The sequence below is a fragment of the Vicugna pacos genome, chromosome 34, assembly GCF_048564905.1.
Source record: "Vicugna pacos chromosome 34, VicPac4, whole genome shotgun sequence".
NCBI classification, from domain to species: Eukaryota; Metazoa; Chordata; class Mammalia; order Artiodactyla; family Camelidae; genus Vicugna; species Vicugna pacos.
In genome coordinates, this window is record NC_133020.1 from 2386458 (window position 1) to 2407223 (window position 20766).

General features: G+C 41.0%; 1 protein-coding gene and 1 long non-coding RNA gene across 8 annotated transcripts in view; one reads left to right on the forward strand and one right to left on the reverse strand.

The window, feature by feature from the left end:
- The window catches only part of RESF1 (retroelement silencing factor 1), a 27252-nt gene extending 23050 nt beyond the window's left edge, over window positions 1–4202 (reverse strand). For 6 of the 7 annotated variants that reach the window (XM_072954716.1, XM_072954718.1, XM_072954714.1 and 3 more), the window contains exons 1-2: window positions 4105–4200; window positions 2771–2862 (exon numbers count right to left, since the gene is read on the reverse strand). The gene's annotated coding sequence lies outside the window, so the exon portion shown is untranslated. Of the gene's footprint in view, window positions 1–2770; window positions 2863–4104 lie in introns of all 7 variants that reach the window. The other variant, XM_072954721.1, reaches the window with a different exon arrangement.
- LOC140691341 (uncharacterized) lies at window positions 4016–18836 on the forward strand. Its single transcript, XR_012066960.1, has 2 exons — window positions 4016–4458; window positions 18571–18836. It is a non-coding gene; the product is annotated as an uncharacterized lncRNA (long non-coding RNA).
- The last annotated feature ends 1930 nt before the right edge of the window (window positions 18837–20766 follow it).

Here is a 20766-nt window from a genome sequence, read left to right on the forward strand (position 1 = left end):
TTCATCAAAAACAGTCAGTCTGGCAATTTCTGAAAAGGTCAAATATCGTTCTCACATGACACGACAGCAACTTCACTAGGTATACCTAAGAGAACCGAAAATGTATGTCCATGCTAACACTTGTACATGAATGAATGCTCATGACAGCATTATTCAGAGTAGCCACAAAAAGTGGAAACAATCCAAATGTCTGTTAACTGGTGAAAGGATAAACAAAATGTGGCCTATCCATACAAAGGGATTAGCACTTGGCGATAAAAAGGAATAAAGTTCATATGTGCTTCAAGATGAATGAACCTTGAAAACATCACGCCAGGTGAGAGGAGTCACAAAAGACCACACATTATGATATTACAAGTAATGTTCAGAATTCACAAATCCAGAGGTAGAACTAGATGAATGGTTGCCTGCAGATGGGTGGTTTGGGGGAGAATGGAGAGCAACTGTTAATGAGTATGGAGATTCTTTTTAGGGGCCAGAAAATGTTCCACAGTGACTGTGGTAATGGTTTGTATACTCTGAACATTTGCAAAACCACTGTACACTGTAAATGGGTAAAGTGAATTATATAAAAGTGATATATGAATTACATCTGTAAACTGTAGTTTAACAAAACATTTCCCGGTTGTTAGCACACACTGGGGCACGTGATGCAAAGGGCATCAATGAATCTGATTACAGACTTCTGGGGGAGCAACCAGACAAAAGGAAGCTGACTGACTGTATACCTGGATGCTAGTGCCACCCAGTGAAGGGAGGTAGCCTGAGAATGAAGTCAATGCTGAAGACAGCAGAGCTCAAAGAGTGTCTCAAGTTTTTAACACTTTCTTTCAGATTCAGATGCTGGATCCAGCAAAACCTGAAAGTCAAGCTACATGAACTTTTAAGTTATGTGACCCAATGAATTCTCTTTGTGGGCTTAAAAAAATAATAATTTGCTTATAATTTCTGTCTCTTAAAACAATGGACAATATAACTTCTTATAACATACTCTGCAATTTCAACCACAAGTGAGTATTTTATTTACAAATGAAGTCTTGTAATTTAATACATCTCAAGAGAATCTTAGTGATTGTCATTAAATCTTTGCACTCATTATAACTATGAGCAAATGCCCCACTGGAGACATGTACCTCAACGGGCCAGCCTGTAACACTGCCCTTCAATTCACAAGCACTCTTCGGAATTAAGGAGAGACACTACATAGCTGCCTCCCAACAAAGCATCACTTCTTTTTTTCTTTTCTTTTTTTAAGGATGGGAAATATAGCTTTCTTTCTTTCTTTTTTTTTTTTTTTTAGGGAAAGAGGTAACTAGGTTTATTTATTTACTTATTTTTTAAGTGGAGGTGCTGGGGATTGAACCCAGGACCTTGTACTCGCTAGGCAGGCACTCTACCACTGAGCTACCTCTTCCCCCCATTTTTAAAAATTGAAGTATTTGTTGATCTACAATATCCACTTCAGGTGAACGACACCATGCTTTGTTTGGTACTTTTACAGGTTACACGCCATTAAAAGTTATTACAAGACAATGGCTACAATTCCATTGAAAGCATCACTTCTTTACAAGGCTTATTACAAAGTAAAATTTAACTTGCTTTACAGAGACAGGGTTGGTAAATTGTAGTCTCGTTATCTTAAATTCAATGTTTTCCAAGTTTATTCCAAACAAAGAATGACTTCATGGGGGGAGGAGGGGGTTGGTGAAGACCTGATTGAAAAAAAATTTTTCGTGGAATTTATCTTTATAAATACCCTTTTTAAACATCAAATTGGATCAATTCTTTAAACACGTGCCTTCCTTCCAAGACACTGATAATCCAAATGGGAAGAGATTCCTGTATATCACAGAATATGGAAAATAAGGTTTTTGGAAAAATCTGCCCTGGCTGGAAAATTTAATAGAGACATAGGTTCAAATTTGCCTGCAGGCAAAAACTAGAGTTGTGTCTTGTACTTCCTTACAAAAAACAGAAGCTACAACATGATCTACAGTGGAGGGTCTAGTCCGCACATAGTTGATGATTTAGAGCTTAAATGAGCAAACTGAATCTTCTATAAGACATAGTGTTAATTTACATAGGCCATAAAATATATTTCCTCTAACATGACAAAAGCTAAAGTTTACTGAGCACTTACCATATACCAGGAGCTCTTCCAAGTGTATCTATGAGGTTCATTAACTTATCACAATAATCCTCTGAAGTAGGTACTACTGTTACCCCCTTTTCACAGGTGAAACTGAGGCAGAGAAGTTAAATGACTTTCCCAAGGTTGCACAGATGGCAAGTGAGAGCCAAGATCTGCCGCTCAGCAGTCAGATTGCAGGGACTATGGCCTTAATCACTGTTGAAGGTCTCCTAACGTTACTTGGTGATTACAGGCCAGAAGCCCTGGAAAGAATCACTCTGGCTTTCTAGGTTGATATTTTATGGACTGGCTCTTCCAGACTTGTGCTCTGGGCTGCCTTTCCCCCATGTGCCAGAAATCATAAACTTAAAAAATAAACAAGCAGACCACGTAGAGAACAATTTTAAGTGGACCTCTTCCTCAGTTACTTAAGACCAGTCACCTCACCATAATCTCCTATTCCTTATCTTGCAAAGATAAACTGATTTCTCCATGATATGCCAACCATACAGTTTTTCCTAAAGCTTTGTCACCAAATCCATTGTCCTATAGTTTAATATTCAACCAATACTGATTCAAATTAATAATTTTATTCCATAACATAAATTAGAGTAGGCTACTTCGAGATGACACACTTACCTTTAAATATGTTTTTCTTTCATTACTGTGTATGTCCCCATTTCCCTCCCAACACCTCAGGTCCGCTCCATACAGTGTTTACGTCTTTGGTCCTACCGACAGCAATAAACATTTTATAATTAACAGTAATTTAATGTAAAATGTATAATTATATTTTTATTTATATGAAATTCATATTAAAGTCATAATTAGAATACATACTAATCTGATTACTTGATGTGGCAACCATAAGGAACAAATCTGTGTTCCTTAAGGTTGCACCAAAAGCACACTAAGTTTACAGAATTCTTATTAAGACCGCAAAGTAACAAACTGCGTCTGCCTTAAAATACCATTCATTCACTTTTTAAGTGAGAATTCATGTGCGCTTCTCCTGGACCACTGTTAACCTAACAGCAGCTTAACTTACCAATTTTCTTTACTGGATCAGTAAAAGATAATCCGATTGTTTACAGGAAAAAAAAAAAGCCAGTAAAATCTTAAGGGATTCATGCACGTTAACGCTGAATAAAACTTATATATGATTCACAGCTAACACAATCATCAGAAAAATCCCCAAACAAGCTCTGCCGACCTGCCTATTAAAATGCACCCACCAAGTTCATTCTCATCACCTGCTGTTCTCTTTATTTTGACGGTACAGGTACTGAAAGTATTACAAACAAAACGTTTTCACTGAAACGATTCCACGAAAGCTTGTGGCTTAACTCAGGACCCTGCTTAGAGAATTCGCGTCCCTCGGGAACACCTAAAACCGGTAGGCATTCGTGCACTTAAAAATGCCTCCAGGAACTAACTATTGCTGAGGATCAGAAAGCGTGTCCGACACAAGCGTGTTGGCGGGCCACCTGGAGATGCAAGGGGAGCAACACTGCTCCGGGAGGTTCAGCATAATGGGGGCGGGGAGGAAGGGAACACTTGAGAAACAAATGCAAAACAAAGATTTTTTTTCTTTCCACACCAGCGACAGGAAGCAATTAAAAACACAGGCTAGTCTGACACTCGCCAGCCTAACCAACCGCCTTAGAGTTTAGCAAAACGCATCTCCGCTGTCCTACCGCAAGGAGCGGGGCGAGCGGCAGAGGACGCCCGGCGAGGCGCCGCCCTCCCGGCGGGGCTGGGCGGCCCCGCGCCGCGGGGCGGGCAGGGCGGGCTCTGGGCGGCGGCCCGAGGCCCGAACCCCCCGCGCCCGCGGCCGCCGCGGAACAAAAACGCTCGGCCCGGCCCGGCCCGGCCCGCCCCGCCCGCGGGCACCCGGGCTCCCGGCGCCCCCCGCCCCGCCGCGGACCCGAGAAGACCCGTGAGCGGCGGCCGCGAACTGGTCTCTCACTTACCGACCGGCGCACAGCCCAGCCTGGACGAGCGGGGAGGACGCGCCGGCCCCGCGGCCCCGGAGTTTTAAGTCAGCTCGGGTCCGCCCTCAGGGGCGGGCCGCGCAGGAGGCCCCGCTACCGGAACAGCTGGGCCCCGCCCCGGGAGCGCGTCAGGCCGACGCGGGCCGCGGTCCCGGCCCCCGGGTCCTAGTGCCGCTCGGATGACCAGCGTCTGGGGCCGGCCCCGCCCTCCACTCATCCACCGAATTCGCAAGGCAGGTTCGCGTATCTGACGGAGAAAACGGTCTTTAACGTGCGTCAGAATCTCTTCTTAAAGAGGGACTGAACAGCACCACCTAGGAAATTGCTGACTCAGTAAGTCTAAGTCAGGGATGAAAACACGTATTTCTAACAAGGGGAAACATCTGTTAATGCAGGGGAACCTTTTCAAATAAAAGGAAGTAAACTGTTTTTGTAGGAGGGTTTTTATAGGGAGAAAGTTGTGAAAATTAATCGAGGGAGATGTCTCCAAAATGAACGTGGGAGGCCAGAAGGGGGAGCCCTCTGGCAGTATAGTGCCACTCCATGTCCATAACAGGAAGAACTGTCAATTACAGGCCCCAACAGGAAAAGCTGTACATTGCATCTCCTCTAAGAAATTGACTACCCCAGCAACTTAGCCAATGAGAGACTATCATCGGCTTTCCTTCAGAAGAACTCACCCCAAATTCCTCCTTTTTCTCTGTAAAGTAACTCTCCTTTGTGGGACTTGCCTATGGCTTTTGCTATAGCTCGCTTGTCCTGAATTGCAATTTGGTTACTGAGTCCAAATTTATGCTGCTCACCCCATGACAGAACAATAAAATAAAGAAGAAGAGGTGTTGGGGCAAGGAACAGGGACTTTATTCAGAAAGCCAGCAAACAGACAACATGGTGGAACACTATCCCAAAGAACCATCTTATCCAAGTTAGAATTCAGACTTTTCTTATCCTAAAAGGGAAAAGGGTGTGGCTAGTTACTGCAGACTTCTTGGTGCCGGCCAGACCCAGGAGGGGATATGATAATCCTCTGTTCTTGCAGCTATCCATGTTGGTTTGGTCAGGATGTTCCTGTAAACCTCCAATAAGACAAATGTTATTTTCTGTTCTGCAACTTTTTATCTCTATGTGAATGAGAAGTGTTATGGCTTTAAAGGTCAAGCCTGGGAGGCAGAGCCTTGAAAAACAGGGTGATCATGTATATTTCATACTATAGGCAACATTCTTTTACTGATTGATGAGGCAAAGGTGCAGAGCCAGCATGACTAAGCACAGGCAACAGAGCACAAAAGTTGGAGCTAAAAGAATAGACCCAGTGTGGAGTCAGGTTTGTTCTTCTCTGTTACAGTTCCTCTGCTGTTCCCAAATAAACCCATTTCTGCTGGTAAAATAACTTTTATTTTTAAAGTCAACAGAGAAAAGAAGGGAATCCTATCCGAGTGAGTATGAATGAGAAAGGACAAGGTGGTTAGTTCTTGCAGTGTGGGGTACAGGGTATTCCTTTGCCCTCTTAAGGTTCAGATCAAGGTTCTGCCACTCACTAGACATGGAACTGAGCAGGACCCTGTGGGGCCTTTCTGGGTCAGACCCCCTCCCCCATATCCTCTGCTGTAGCTTCTCTCTGAAGTCCCCAGATACAGTATCTCATGCGTATTTCCTGAGTTTTTCAGATGCTAAAAACCACCACCAAATGGAAGAAATTAACTACTGGGTGATCTTGAGCACGTGATCCCCCAGACCTTCTGGCGCCTAGGGGTTGATAGTGTTGACTGACTGTTACCCCACTATCAACCAATCAGAAGATTGTGCACAAGTTGATCATGTAACCTGTGACCCCCACCCCCAGTCTGGCCTTTAAAAATACTTAGCTGAAACCCTTCAAGGAGTTCAGGGTTTTCTTGGGCATGGGCTCCCTGTCCTCTTAGCTCGACCCGCAATAAACTTTTGTCTGCTCCAAACTCCAGTGTTTTGATTTGTTTGGGCTGTGTGTGTTGGGCACATGAACTTGTGTTCAGTAACAGACATACAACTTTGGGAAGATCACTTAACCTGTGTCCGTTCAGTTTTCTCATTTGTAAAGTAAGAATGATGCTAATACTTACCCAAAGGATTGTTGAGATAGTAATATGAATCAATATATAATTAAAAGCAGCTCCTAGAACATGGAGTGGTATAATTGCCTCAGATAATGTGTTTTCCAGAGCCTAAGCCACACAGGTCAGCAAACAGAAGTGAACCCAAGAAAAAAAGGAGTTTTGGTGCAAGGAAATCTGATATGGACCCCACTCCTATATAGCCTATGGAGGGCTTAATGCTGATAAAAGAAAATTACACATGTGGAGATACAGGGAAATCATTCTGGCTTGTACATGAGTTAACTTGAATTTTATGTTAACTAAAATAGCCTGTTTGTGGCCTATCAAACATGCCTTGTACATCTGCTTTAATTATTAAAGTAAAGGGCACGGTGACCAGAAGTAAAGAATGCCCATGTTAAAAATAAAGATTAAATACCCCTTTTCCTGGGACACCAAGCTGGTCCTCCTTTGATGATAAGACACCCTTCCCAGGTGCCAAGGCCACACTGTACATGCGGTATGTGTACATGCTGGACTGGTTTTGTTGTCATTGTTTTAAACTGTGAAGAAACGTTTCTCTGATTTTAATATTCTTTGTTCTGATAAGATATAAAACTGTGCTGGAAACCATGCTTCTCTGGAGCAGTTTCTCAGAATAATCTGGGAAGCAGGCTTTCAGGCTAATCCTTCCAGGCTAATCTCCTCCATTCTTATTGTTTATTGATTATTTTCATTGACACTGCCCAGCAAGATGTAGTGCCCAGGAAGCTACAACGCTATTTGGGGTGAAGTTGCTGGTCTCTCTGCTGTGTATCCTTGCCCCATGTGTGTGCTTTCTTCTGTCTCCTTTAGATAAATAAAGCTTGTCTGATTTTCCAGAAGTGTGATCTTCCCACAAGTCCTAAAGTGCAGCTGACATTTGTCAATATAGCAGCCCTGAAAGGTCACCAGCAAGGAGACTTGCAAGGGGAGTACACCGTCTCCAGGACCTGAAAGTTGTTCACTCCAGGGCTGGAGGTGGAGGTGCCTTCTTTTTAAGATATTTATAACTCTGGATGCCAAACAAAGAACCTTGTTATCCAACTGGTCAGGCTAAGGAAAGATCCCCCAAAAGATTAGCTGGTTCTATGCCATTATGTGTAATTATAAATTACACATCCTCTCCTTGTGTTTCACAACAGTCAAAAGCAAAGTCTGTCTCAGGTCAAATTATTTTCGCTATAAATGATATCTCAATGTTCAAGAGCATAATACTTAACCACAAGGGTTGTTAACTCCTAAACTTATAAAACGTGTTTTAGAAAAGTGCATGACATCATTAGCGTGTCAGTATATACTAAGAATTTTGTACAAAAGATGCTTAATATCCATTTAAGAGGTAAATGAGGTCATTTTTTCTTTTTCTTTTCTCAGTTGCCCCCTATATTCTGTTTTTCCTTCCAATGAGTAATATTTAGCTAGGTACAAGGTCACTTAACTGGAGAACACAGTCCCCAAGCCTCCCTTGCAGCTAAGTATTGCCACATTTCAATTCTCATAATGCCATAAGAGCAGAAACGTTGTATGTAACTTCTGCCTAAGGGATGGCTTACCCTGAAATTCCTTTCCCTTTGTTTGCTTGGATTGGAATGTGGAAGTTGCAGTAACCTAATTTCAGCCTCACAAAGGAAAACTATTCCTGAAAGCTGGAGTAGTTCTCCTTTCTTGTGCCATAAATCTCTTCGGCAGTTTGTTGGAACCTATAGGCCCTTCTTAGAATAACGTTTTGTAAAGTTTAAAATAAGATATGTAAGATTACAAAGTAAATGGGGCAGGGTATAGCTCAGTGGTACAGTGCATGCTTAGCATGCACTAGGTCATGGGTTCAATCTCCAGTACCTTCACTAAAAAATAAAATAAAAAATTTAAAAGGTTACAAAGTAAATTAATTCAACATGAAAGCAAAATGTTTTAAACAACAAATGTGTAATACGATAGGTGTTTATTAACACGGTAAATACGATGTAGTAGCAAATCTAGTAACTGTGACTTTGAAAATGACCATAAATGATATTTCAAGACTATCTGCATTAACTCTAATAAGAATACCTATGATTTTATGGTGAAAAGTTTACTGTTAATACTGCTGTATTTCTGTGGCTTTGTTGCCAACATTTATAATTGAAGGAAATGATACATTTCAGTAAATTTTTAGTGAAAATAGAGTTAATCATTTTGCCATCCATTTATGGTATTCCTGAATTCTACCCATGAATGTGGCAAGTGTAAGTCTGGTCCTTGTTACCGAGTACAAACTTGTTCTGCCCGCCACATGACAGGCCAATAAATAAGGAGACAAGGTGTTGGGGCAAGGAATAGCGACTTTATTCGGAAAGCCGGCAGACCGAGAGGCTGGCAGACTAATGTCTTGGAGAACCATCCTGCTCCAGTCAGAATGCAGGCTCCTTTTATACAAAAAAACAAGGGAGGGGGTGTGGCTGTTGTTGCAAACTTCTTGCTGCAGGCGTTCTTTGTTCTTGCTGCCGTCCATGTGGGTCAGGTCATGGTGTCCCTGTAGCCCTCCCACAAAACAAAGGTTATTCTCTACTTTGCAACTTGCCATCTCTACTAAGTGCAGAAGTGCTGACGTCCTTAAAGTTCAGAGCCTCGAGTACAGGCTCTCCTGTCTGTTTCAGGCTAAAGGCAACATTCATTTACAAAAGGAGCAGAGCCAGCAAGACTAAGCCTGGAAGACAGGGCACCGTGGTCAATCTAAAGGAACAGATCCAATATAGAGTCAGATTTGTTCCCCTCTATTACACCGTGACCTTCACCTCCTGGTGTTACTCCATGGTTATGTTACTTCACGAACAAAGGGACTTTGTGGATATAACAAAGATCACCTTAAAATACGGAGATTAGCCTACATTTTCTAGGTCTGGGTGGCATAGCATAATCATATGACCCTTTAAACCCAGAAGAGGAAGATGGGAGAGGAAGCCAGAGAGATGAGGGTACATAGGGAAGTCTGAGACTGGACGCATGAGAAAGGCTCAGCTCACTGTTGCTGGCTTAAATGTGGAGAGGCCCACGTGGAAAGCACGAGAAGGAAATCAATTCTGCCAACAATGAGCTTGGAAATGAAACTCTGTGCGATAAGTAGATACTATGTAAGCAGCTCGGTTTGTGGTGATTTGTTGTGTCGGCAACAGAAAACTCAATATAATGGACTCCAGGTTATAACCCAAGGAAATAGTTAAGGAACGAAGAAGAAGAAAACTAGATACAAAAAGTTCTGCAAAGAAGAGCTCTCCACCAGCCAGGACTGGCCAAACTATTAATGAGAGAGAAGAAAATTTCTTTTATAAGTTGAGTAAAGCTCTGGTTATGAAAGAGTATTAGTTTATCTGAAGTGTACAATGAGGAAAGATCCAGAACCAAGTCTTGAAAGACTCTTATGTTTAATGCAAAAGGGGAAAGATACACCTTAAAGAGACATGGGAATAGCCAGAAAGGCAGAAGGAAAACTCGGGGACTGATATCACAGAGCAGTACACATGAGGTTATAGTGCTCAGTCCTGTTAAAAATCAAGTAAGAAGAAACTGGAAAATACCCTTTGGATTTGACAAGAAGAGGAATACTTGCAGACCTGAGCTTGGAAATGCAAAGGACCAAAATGTTCAAAATAATCTTGAAAAAGAAAGGACTTTCACAACCTGATTTAAAGACTTATTATATAATAATCAAAAAGTGTGGTATTGGTGTACAGATAAACCACTAATTCTCCCTAATCCAGGGGGACTTCAGTACTTTTCTTCGTGCTCATTTAACCATTTATTAATATAGAGAGAGATTTTACTCACTTTTTTATTAAGTAGAATATGGTTCACACTGCTCTCATTCTTACTTTATTCAGCAAGCCATAGCAGACCCTCCAGGTCACAGTAGTAGTGAGAAGGAAAAGCCAGGCTGGGCTAACTGATAAATCTAAGTTTAATTAGTGTCGGTTTACTGATCTGTTGCTGCCAGATAAGTTCCGGTTATGGATTCCCTGCTTCTGCTTTTGTGCCACTGCTGAGCTGTTCGCGCCCCATTGGCCTTTAAACCCCAAGGTTGTAACCAACCCTATAAAAGCTCACGCACACGTCCTAGAGGCGCTCAGAGCTGCGGAGCGTAAGCCCCTCTGAGCCCGCCGGTGTAGTACACCTGACGACTGCAACCCTCTGAGTGGTGCTTGTTTCTTGGCTGGCCTGTCATTTCCGTAACATTTCCTCTAAGTCATTTTTAATAATTACCTGAAATTCATCATGATCCTAATGAAACTCACTTTATTTCCCATTTTTGCCACTTGTGAATAATCCGTATGTGTTGGAAGGATTCCCAGGAGGAAAACTGCTGGGTTGAACTGTAATTTGACATAACAGATACTGCCAGATAACTTCCTTTTAAGTCCATCACAAGTTTCAGTAATGCCAAGAAAGTTATTCTTTCTCTGTCATTAACAATGAGTATTAACTTCTCAATCTATGTAAAGTGATCTCATTGTTATGTTTATTTGAACAGTCAAAAAGATCTGATGAGTTGAATTACCAACTGGAGAACAAAATGCAAGGTCAATTTGGAAAACAAAGAACAAAAATTGAGGGTGTAGCCACAGGGTTCAGCATTCAAGAAGAAAAATACTCCAGCAATTCAAATGCTAAAGCCTCTGATGTTTGGAGACCGATGCTGCTAACTAATCGATTCATTCTTTGTTGAAGCTACTATTCTGTTCAGATTCAAGGTTAAGGAGGCTAAATTCTACCCCTACAGGCAACTGTTTGCTAAAGGGTGCATTTCAGCCCAGTTGCTTTAGGTCTGTTCATTCCCCTCGGATGTTGATATCCAAGTGATATCCAAGGTGATGCTGAATGTGGTGAGGGACACTGAAGAAGCAAGAATTTTCCACAGTGGTGTTAGCAGAGAGGGGGGCCCTAAATTAGGAGGCCTGCCAAAGCATGGGTCCTTGCCACCAGCTGTGAAAGATTTTACAGCAGAGGCAGAGGGACAACGTGAAGAAGCTGCTTTATTTTCTCACAAGAGGAAAAGGAAGGAAAGTGCTCAAATGAGGAGAAGGGAAGAAAGTGCTCAAGCCGGGAAAGAAAGCTCTCAAGGGGGAAGTTAGCCAAGATGGCCGGTGGAGAGAGCTCCAGCACTGGGTAGGGCCATGTGGATTTTTATGAGCGGCTTCTGCCATCACGTCTTCCCTTCCAGGTGTGATGGAACCAATCAGTCCTTGTATGAGTTTTTCTGGTTGTTGTCATGGCCATTGTCAACTGTCATGGTGCTGGTGGGTGTGTCATTTAGCATGCTAATACATCACCGGGAGTGCAGAATGGGATCAAGGTCCACTGGAAGTCAGCTCCTCCACCATCTCAGGCTCCATTGTTTCTAATCAGTGCTTGTTTCTTCTCTTTGCAGCTGCCTCCTGAGACTTAGATAAGAGTAATTGGCTTCTATTTGAGAGAAGGGCAGGGGATCTGGGGTGGGCAACTGCCTTGGTAACTTGGTAAAAGGAAAGTTGGTCTTCATCATAAAGCCTGTAACCTGGTGGACACAGCATTCCCCCCTTCCCCACCAAAATCTCCAGAGATTCTGTTCAGCCATGAAAGTTTTAAAGGAAAATGGAGGCGTAATCTCAGTCAATCGTTGAAATATGTGGTCAGAGTCACTGCCATCCCCCAATGCCTGCAGGCTTGTCCTAATCAACGGCTTGAGCTGCTCTTCTATGACTCAGGGAGGCCTGGGAGACTTCAAATTTTCTATAAACAAGAGGCAGGGGTCAGGAGGGACACAGGGTCCTGCTCGGTATCAGTGGTTCTTTCATGTCCTTGTCCCCATGTTACTGGGAAAAGTGAAATAAGAATTACCTTGGTTCTTAGTCACCTGTAAAAAAAAAAAAAAAAGAATTTTTACCAAGAGACAGAAAGCATCATATAAGTAAGACTTTCATTAGTGAAGTAAAAAATAATAAAAGATAGTACACTCCCGAGAGTGGGGAGTGGGCCAACCCAAGAGTGAAAATGGCGCTGCTCCTTTGTTTTTCTGTCTGATAGCCTGGCTTGGGGGCATTTCTGTGATTGATTGATTGATTAACGACTCAGGATCTCTGAGTGATCAGGCTGACTGGCAGCTCCGGGTCCTTGTGCTCAGGTTGATTGACAGCTCAGGCTCATTGTGCTCTGGCATGCCCATCCCCTTTTGGGCAGGTCCACTGGGTCCTTCTCTTACGTGCAGCTGTAGCATTTTGATTTTAACTGGCTTCTTTTGCTGGCCCTCATTTAGAGAAAATACAATTTTCTGGAGTCCCTTTTCCCCAGTGCAGAGATGCTGTTATTTCCTGGGTTGTTCCTTTCCCCTCCCTCTCCCCCTAACCAGTGCTCATTTCTATCTAAAGTGCCTGACACCCACAGTGGTCCCCCTCATGCCTTCTTGCACGTGACCATAGCCCTTGCCTATCACCCCCAGCCCCGTTCCTCTTGACAATGGCTACCAACCGACAAGAATTATTCCTCTCTTTCCCAAGGACCCATCTTTGGCCATCTGTTCCTTAAATGGGCCAAACTTCAACAGACCCTTCCTGCTAAGGTGCCATCCCTTCACATGTCATGCCCAGCACTCGCTAATAAAGGCCTAGGCTAACCATGTTTTGACCCATTTTCTAAAATTGTGCCTTAGTTCCAGTCAGGACTGGACCCTCTGGGGCCCTCCGCCACATCAAGGAGAACAGAACATGCCTGAGGCCCCTTTTCATGTCCCCTCAAGTTGCAAGAACTGACTGGTTGAGTCAGCCTGCTTCTGACCTGCTCTCTCTGTTGAAGAGCCGCATAAACCTTTTTTCTTTTTAATTGTCTGTGGTACAAGGCTCTTGATTTGATTTTTTTCGCTTTTCCAGGTTCTCACAGATGAACCGGGCTCATAGTTCCAAGACGCTTTCCTGGCCCACTTATTCTTGTTTTCTCTTGTCACTTGAATATGGGCTCAAAGTTGTGGGGGCAAATAGCACTAAATATTGGACGCTCTGGAAGGACACATTAGAATTTGAGTGGTTATTTTGGGGAACTTGGAATATGAATAAAATAATCCATTTGCTTTCTACAGTAGACACAAATGGCTGAAAAATTCCAAAAATTCAATCATCAACATTTTTAAATGGGCATTGTTAGTGAGACAGTAGTAAGGAAGGGATGGGTTTAAAATAGACTATATCATATCCTGCAGAAGTAGAAAACCAGGCAATAAAAGAACCTATAACATGCGCTGTGCAAGATTAAGTTAAAAACCAGAGCGTGATGATTGGGCGAAAGGTAAACTATGCCTTCCTAGGTCTTCCTGTGGGACAAAGAATAGTTCTTAGTAATTCATGATTTTAAAAAGAACAAATGGGCAGAAGAACTAAACAAGCAATTCTCCAGTGAAGACACAAATGGCCAATAGGCACAAGAAAAAAATGCTCAATATCACTAATTATCAGAGAAATGCAAATCAAAACTATAATGAGGTATCACCTCACACCTGTCAGAATGGCCATCATTCAAAAGTTCACAAACAATAAATGCTGGAGAGGCTGTGGAGAAAAGGGTACACTCCTTCGCTGTTGGTGGGAATGCAGTTTGGTGCAGCCATTGTGGAAAACAGTATGGCGATTCCTCAAAAGACTAAAAATAGACTTATCATAGGATCCAGCAATCCCAGTCCTGGGCATATATCCAGAGGGAACCCTAATTCAAAAAGACACCCTCACCCCAATGTTCATAGCAGCACTATTTGCAATAGCCAAGACATGGAAACAACCTAGATATCCATCAACAGATGACTGGATTAAGTAGCTGAGGTATAGTTATACAATGGAATACTACTCAGCCATAAAAAAGAAAAATCATGTCATTTGCAGCAACATGACTGGCCCTGGAGAATGTCATTCTAAGTGAAGTAAGCCAGAAAGAGAAAGAAAAATACCATATGATATCACCCATATGTGGAATCTAAAATAATAATAATAATAATAAAAGACAAAAGAACTTATTTATAAAACAGAAACAGACTCACAGACATAGAAAACAAACTTATGGTTACCATAGGGGAAGGTAGTGAGAAGGGATAAATTGGGAGTTTGAGATTTGCGGATACTGCCTAATATATACAAGATAAACAAGTTTATACTCTATAGCACAGGAAACTATATTCTACACCTTGTAGTAACCCATAATGAAAAAGAATATGAAAAGGAATATATGTATATTCATGTATGACTGAAGCATTTTGCTGTACACCAGAAATTGACACAATGTTGTAAACTGACTATATTTCAATTTTAAAAAAAGTTAAAAAAAAAAAAAAAGAATGCTATTATCAGGCAGGAGCATTAACCATAGTGGATACAGTAAATTAGCTACAAAGACTCCTAGTTCTGTTTCAAAGGTAAAGATCAGCCTGAAGTACATTCCAGAGCTGTTTTGCAGGCCCCAACCCCCCTGGAGCACTCAACCACCAGACTAAGTGGAGCCTAAGGACTGATGATGCTGACCTGGGCTGACCCTCATGACTTCACTCAATTATGTGCCTGGATTTCGTCAACCTAGAGTAACCTTTGCCCCATTTTAAGGCGGAAACCTCTGCCCTAAGGGTGGGGGTTGCCACCATTTTTTGAATATGCAAGGTATATCTGAGCATGCTGTTGCACTGCGGAAGCACAGCTGGAAATCCATCTCCATGTGAAAGATCACACTCACTCTTTCATGAAGATGCATGTGCCCTTAGCTTAAAAATTCCCTGATCTTGCTGTTCAGAGAGACAATGCTTTGAGAGATAGCTCCCTGTCTCCTTACTTGTCACAAGTGATAAATGCTTCTGCTTTGATCCAAAGTACTTGGCATATCCGTTGGCTATGCACCCCAAGCAATGGGCCCATTGAGTCCAGCAGTAGCATGAAGAGCCCTCTAAAAGAAAAATTCTAAAATTCCTGCCATTAATGATTCCCCACGAAAGGCTAATAAAAATGTGGAGGATCTAAAATCCAACCTTAGAATCTCTTCTCTCTCTCCTGATCCAACACTAGCTTGACTTCCCTTCATGACCCCAGTACCTCGACTTCCTCCTTCCCCTTACTCTGCTCAGCCTCTTTTTCCTGTACCATCTCCCTTTCTTCCACTGCACCTTCTTAAATATATCCCTTTCACAAGAAAAAATAATACTAAAACCAGACCAAAACAAACATATCCATTTCACCCAATAATGTCCCTCATCAATGTCGTGTAGCATAGGTAAAGATGATTGCCAAGCTTACTGGCTTGATGGCTTTAAACCTTGGTCAAGATCAGGTTTGCATAGTGTAGTTAAGAACTTTCTAAATCCTCCCAAGTAAAGAGAAGAATTCATTGAAGAATTTAGTCATCTTAGAAATTTATAGTATGGAATCTCTGATCTCTACCAACTAGTTCATCTTTTAAGACTCAGAGATGGGGAAACTCCAGTATAACGTGTGGGTCTTCTGTTACGCTCTCCAGATGGAAAGTCTTGAAGAATTGATTCCCTCCACTTACTGACAGCATTAGCAAATGAGGGACATAACTTCTCAAAGGATAAACTCCACTTTTGTTAGACCAAAGTGCAATACGTTCATTATGACATCAACATAAAAAATGGAAAGTCTCTTTCCCTTCAGAGAATGGACGCTCTTCATCACTTTAACCGGCTAATTGCCAAAGCGTAACTTAGAAGGGTTCTTGGACTCTCGGGATATTGTAGACAATGGATTGCTAACTTTCTGTGCTGGCTGCCCCTTTGAATGATCTTAACTAGTTGACACATCTGAATCCTTGCCCTAATTAGATTCACTACCCTTGGACTGCCTAATTATCATAAACTTTTCTTTCTATTTGTATATAGAAAATCAGGAGAAACTCCAGGAGTCTTAACAACAGCATAATGGACATCAGAGACCTATTGATTATATCCCCTCATTTGACCCCATACCAACAGCCCATCCACCTTGTTTGGGTAATGGTAGCAGTGGTTGACTTAACCTTAGTACTTACATTTAACCTCACAGTCTCGGGTGCTGTTCAGACCTTATTTTTGATGAAATTAGCTAGCATTTTTCTACCTCCAGATTGACTTCTTAAAAATCATCTCCCACACGTGCACATATTTTACCCATTGCAGGAGCACTCCAGACCCTATCACTGTTCTGCTGTATTCAGTGGAAGCAAACCTCATAAATGTGATGGGTTTGTTTGGGAATTTAACCTGCCTCACTCTGACTTCTTTGAAACTCCTTTAGGTGTCCATAATTAAAGCCATCTGTGGGTAGGGGCTAGTTGAGAACCAAACAAAGAGGCAATCAAGCTAGACAAGCTGACACAACCCAGTCAGATTTCCTGGACCTAACCCTCTTCCAGAGGCCAAATCTGCATAAGTCTGACAGTCCTTTGCTAAACAAATTGTGTGATGTGATACATCATTCATTCAAAACTACATGTTTTGAAGTAAATGATCTTTGTTTTCTTAACTACAATTTCATTAAATAGAACAGAGAAGATAACCGTTTTTGCTGTTAGAAGTCCCCGAATTTCAAAATAAAAGTTAGAATGCTGAATGCTACAGTGTATTTTTCCCTCCAAGTTTTCAGTTTCAGATTAAAGTAGGCAGGATCATTAACAAGACAAGTAGTATCATGTCTTTGCACCATGTCAGCTTAGCCAAGTTCAAACTCACTTTCCCAGAATTTCTTTCCCTGCAAGGTTCTGGGTTACAGTTGGCCACAGAAGTAGGAGCAAGTTTTGGGAGGCCTAAGTGAAGCAGCTCTCATTTTTTTTCATACTGAAAGTCAGTACAGGATGCCAGGCATTTTCATAGTGAGCACATCTTACCACTGATCTGCTAACACATCTTGTAGGGGTATAGTGGTACCCAATCCATAGTTCCTCAAGCACACATTGTATCTCCTTCAGCGTTTCCTAGTCCTGGGCCAGATGCTTGGGGAGTTTCCTGGTGAAGGGCACCAACCTCTCCTGCAGTTCACCCAACGTCATGGCTTATCCTTGTGGTTTCTAGTTTATGTCATGGATTCTGGTTCTTGCCCTTCCCTTCTTTACATCCAGCTTCCCTGATTACCAGCCTGGATGACTTCAGGATCTACACACCACGGAGCCAACGGCCTTGTGTTGACTTCTCAGCCGGCTACCATAATTGTCTAAGGTCTAATGCCTATAATAAATTCCTTATTCAATTATTCATAGTGTTTCTGCTTCTCTCGTCAAAAACTCTGCCTGATGCAAGGAGTCAGTACACTCAGTGAATAAGCATCCTCTAAAGAGAACATGAAATTATAGTTGCAGTATTCATGGTTTGCGCTGTGCCAGACATTTTTCTAAATGTGGGTTTATCTCTTTTGATCTTTACTACAACACTATTTAACGAAAAAATTAAAATTAAATTAAATTGAAAAAATTAAAATTAAATTGAAAAACCAATTAAATTTGCCCAAGGGCACACTGCTAGAAGATGAAAAGCTGGGCAAATGAGACTTACTGTTTGTTTATTTATTTATTTAATTTTATTTATCTATTTATTTTTAAACATTTTTTATTGATTTATAATCATTTTACAATGTTGTGTCAAATTCCAGTGTAGAGCACAACTTTTCAGTGATACATGAACATGTGTATATTCATTGTCACATTTTTTTCTCTGTGAGCTACCATAAGTATTTTTTTCTTTATCATTCAGCAAGTTTATTCTCTTCCTTAACTTATGTTTTTATAATTTCTGTATATTGACACATGTAGGCCTGAATCTCTCTGTCTAGTTTTTGTATTATATTCCATTATATGAAAAACACATTCATCTATATATGGATATGTCTATCTTGAACAAACTTTCTAAAAGCTTGCCTAGTTTACTAGCTTTCAAAGGAAAAGCTTTTTAAAATTTTCTCCATTAATATTTTCCCTAGATTTTTAATTTGTGTGTTTTTATAATTTTGTTGCTTCAACTTTCTTTCTTTTTTTTTTTTTAATTGTGGTATGGTCAGTTTACAATGTCGTGTCAGTTTCTGGTGTACAGCACAACCCATCAGCCACACATGAACATACATAAATTCATTCTCATATTCCCCTTCACCATAAGCTACTATAAGATATTGAATATATTTCTCTGTGCTATACAGTATAAACCTTTTCATCTATTTTATACATACCAGTCAGCATCTGCAAATGAGAGTTACTGTTTATAACCTCTGTGTCAGAGCAGAAACTCTGCACAGCAATGAATTTTGTGTACAGAATGGTGATTTTTTTTTTTTTACACCATGCGTATTTTGACTTTACTTATTTTTGTCTTGTGGAACAGAATAAAGGAAACCTCATTTAAAATGGAGTGAAGAGGCCAGAATGGGGAGCCCTGGACCACTACCCCTTGTCATCAGTAACAAACGCCAACAGGAAGTGTTGACTACAGACCTCAACAGGAAGATGTCTGCTTGCCCAGCAACAAGCCCAGCCCACGGGCAACGCTGGGCCACTCTGACTCTCTCTTTCCTCCAATGGACTTTTGTTCAAAACAGTCCCTCCCAACTGCCTCTTTTTTTTCTCTATAAAGTAACTTTCCTTTGCTAATTGGTCTTGCCTATGGTTTTTGCTGTAGCTTGCTTGTCTCAAATTGTTTTTCTCGGGCCCATTATGCTGGCAAAATAACTGGCCGTTGTATTTTGTAGGACAACACTCTGAAAGGGATTAGGTAACGCCGCCCCAAAACATGCCACGTCGGAGTAAGTGTTGCTTTGAGCCAAAGGCATTAAGAATCACTCCCACCCACCAAACCAGCAGGGAGAGAAGAGTGACTCTTGCCAAACACCGGGAGCCAACTCCAAGATGAATTTGCATAAGCGAATTCTTGCTAAAATAGCCCATATCTTCCATTAGTTGCACTTCCCTACAATTTTGTGTCCTTTGAAGCCCCAAACCCCTCGGTTTCATTGAAAGGGTATATAAGGTGAGTTTCTTTGAGCGCCTATGCACATAAAAAAAAAAAATTGAGTGCCTTCCCTCCTGTTAATCTGTCTTCTGTTAGTTTAATTAGCACACCTCCAAGCAATAAACCTAAGAGGGTGAGGGGCTTTTCTCTCCCAATATTTGATTTAAAACAGATTGTTTCCCAAATAAGCCTTCTAAATAAGTCGCTTTGATTAACCACACAGTACAGAAAAGTTGTCTTCCTGGCCAAAACTTGTGAATTACTCTGTATGTAATTCATCAGTTTTAAGTGTTAACTTGCCCTCCTGTAAAAAAGACAAGGATCAAATATTCATTACATGAGGTAAAACTCTTAGGTGTTGGGAGGAACACAACCTACAAGTTTCTGTAAAAGCCACAAGAGGCCAACCTGTTGCATCACACATCTTAAAAGGAGAGTCAGGGCATGCTGAAACATGCGTGTTTTGTTTGAATCAACATTTTCCTCATTAAAAAAAAATAATAAATGCTCATTAGACAATGAGGAAAATCCTGAAAAATAAAATGAAATATTATTAATAACATACTATGCAATGATAATCACTAATATATTGGTTGATGGCATATGTTTTAAGCCAGGAAAAGAAAATTCAAGCAGAATGTATTCTCTGCCTGTATCGGGCCCTCCCTAATGTGTGATGGGCACATGCATTATACATTAACCAGACCTCCTCAAAGGTGGGAACGTCTGCTCTACCATCAAGATCATTTTCCCCCCTTCTTCTGACTGCAGCAACATACCTCCTTAGAAGATAGCATTCTTTTCCTAATACTGTGGAGTCATGGTGACCTGCTGCTCACCTTGTAGATGTGGCTCTAGATTATGTATCTTTGGTGAACTTTACATAAAATGTCAGTGTTGTCATTTTGATGGACAATCCTTTGTGTCCAAAATGTATATAATTGTGCCTTTAACTTCCAACAAGTGGAACAGTCCTCAGAGTTTTCTGAAAGACTGTCTCCTGGGTTATAATCCTCAGGTTGGCTTGAATAAAAATCCTCAATTTCTCCCATAGATTGACTATTGATTAATTTTTCTTCAATGTGATGTTTTTCTCCTCTCATGCTTTCTTTTCTATGCATAGCTTTTATTTTCTTTAAAAAAATAGTTTTATGTTATGCTACAATCTTCACAGTCATAATTTTGATGATTGAATATTTTTTCAGGGAAAACAGGCACCATAATTTGCTCTCCTTGGTAAGTTGATGTCAAATATATAGTATTTCCCAAGAGTGCCACATTAAAGCAAATGGACTTAGTAAATATTCTGTCATGCATAAAAAAGGTCAAGTTAGTATCATTCAGTTTCTTTTCGGATTTGGGAAAATTTTTCTTTAAATGTATATATTTATATATAATGCATTATATACATTTATATATAATGTGTCAATATAATGTACAGGTGATGCATATTTGAGGTATACATTTATACACATACAAACACAAATACTTGTCACTTCAAAATTATAAAGGAATTTCCCTAAATTTTTTTCTGGTCATCTTATATCTTTTAAAAAATATTTATTTTATTTT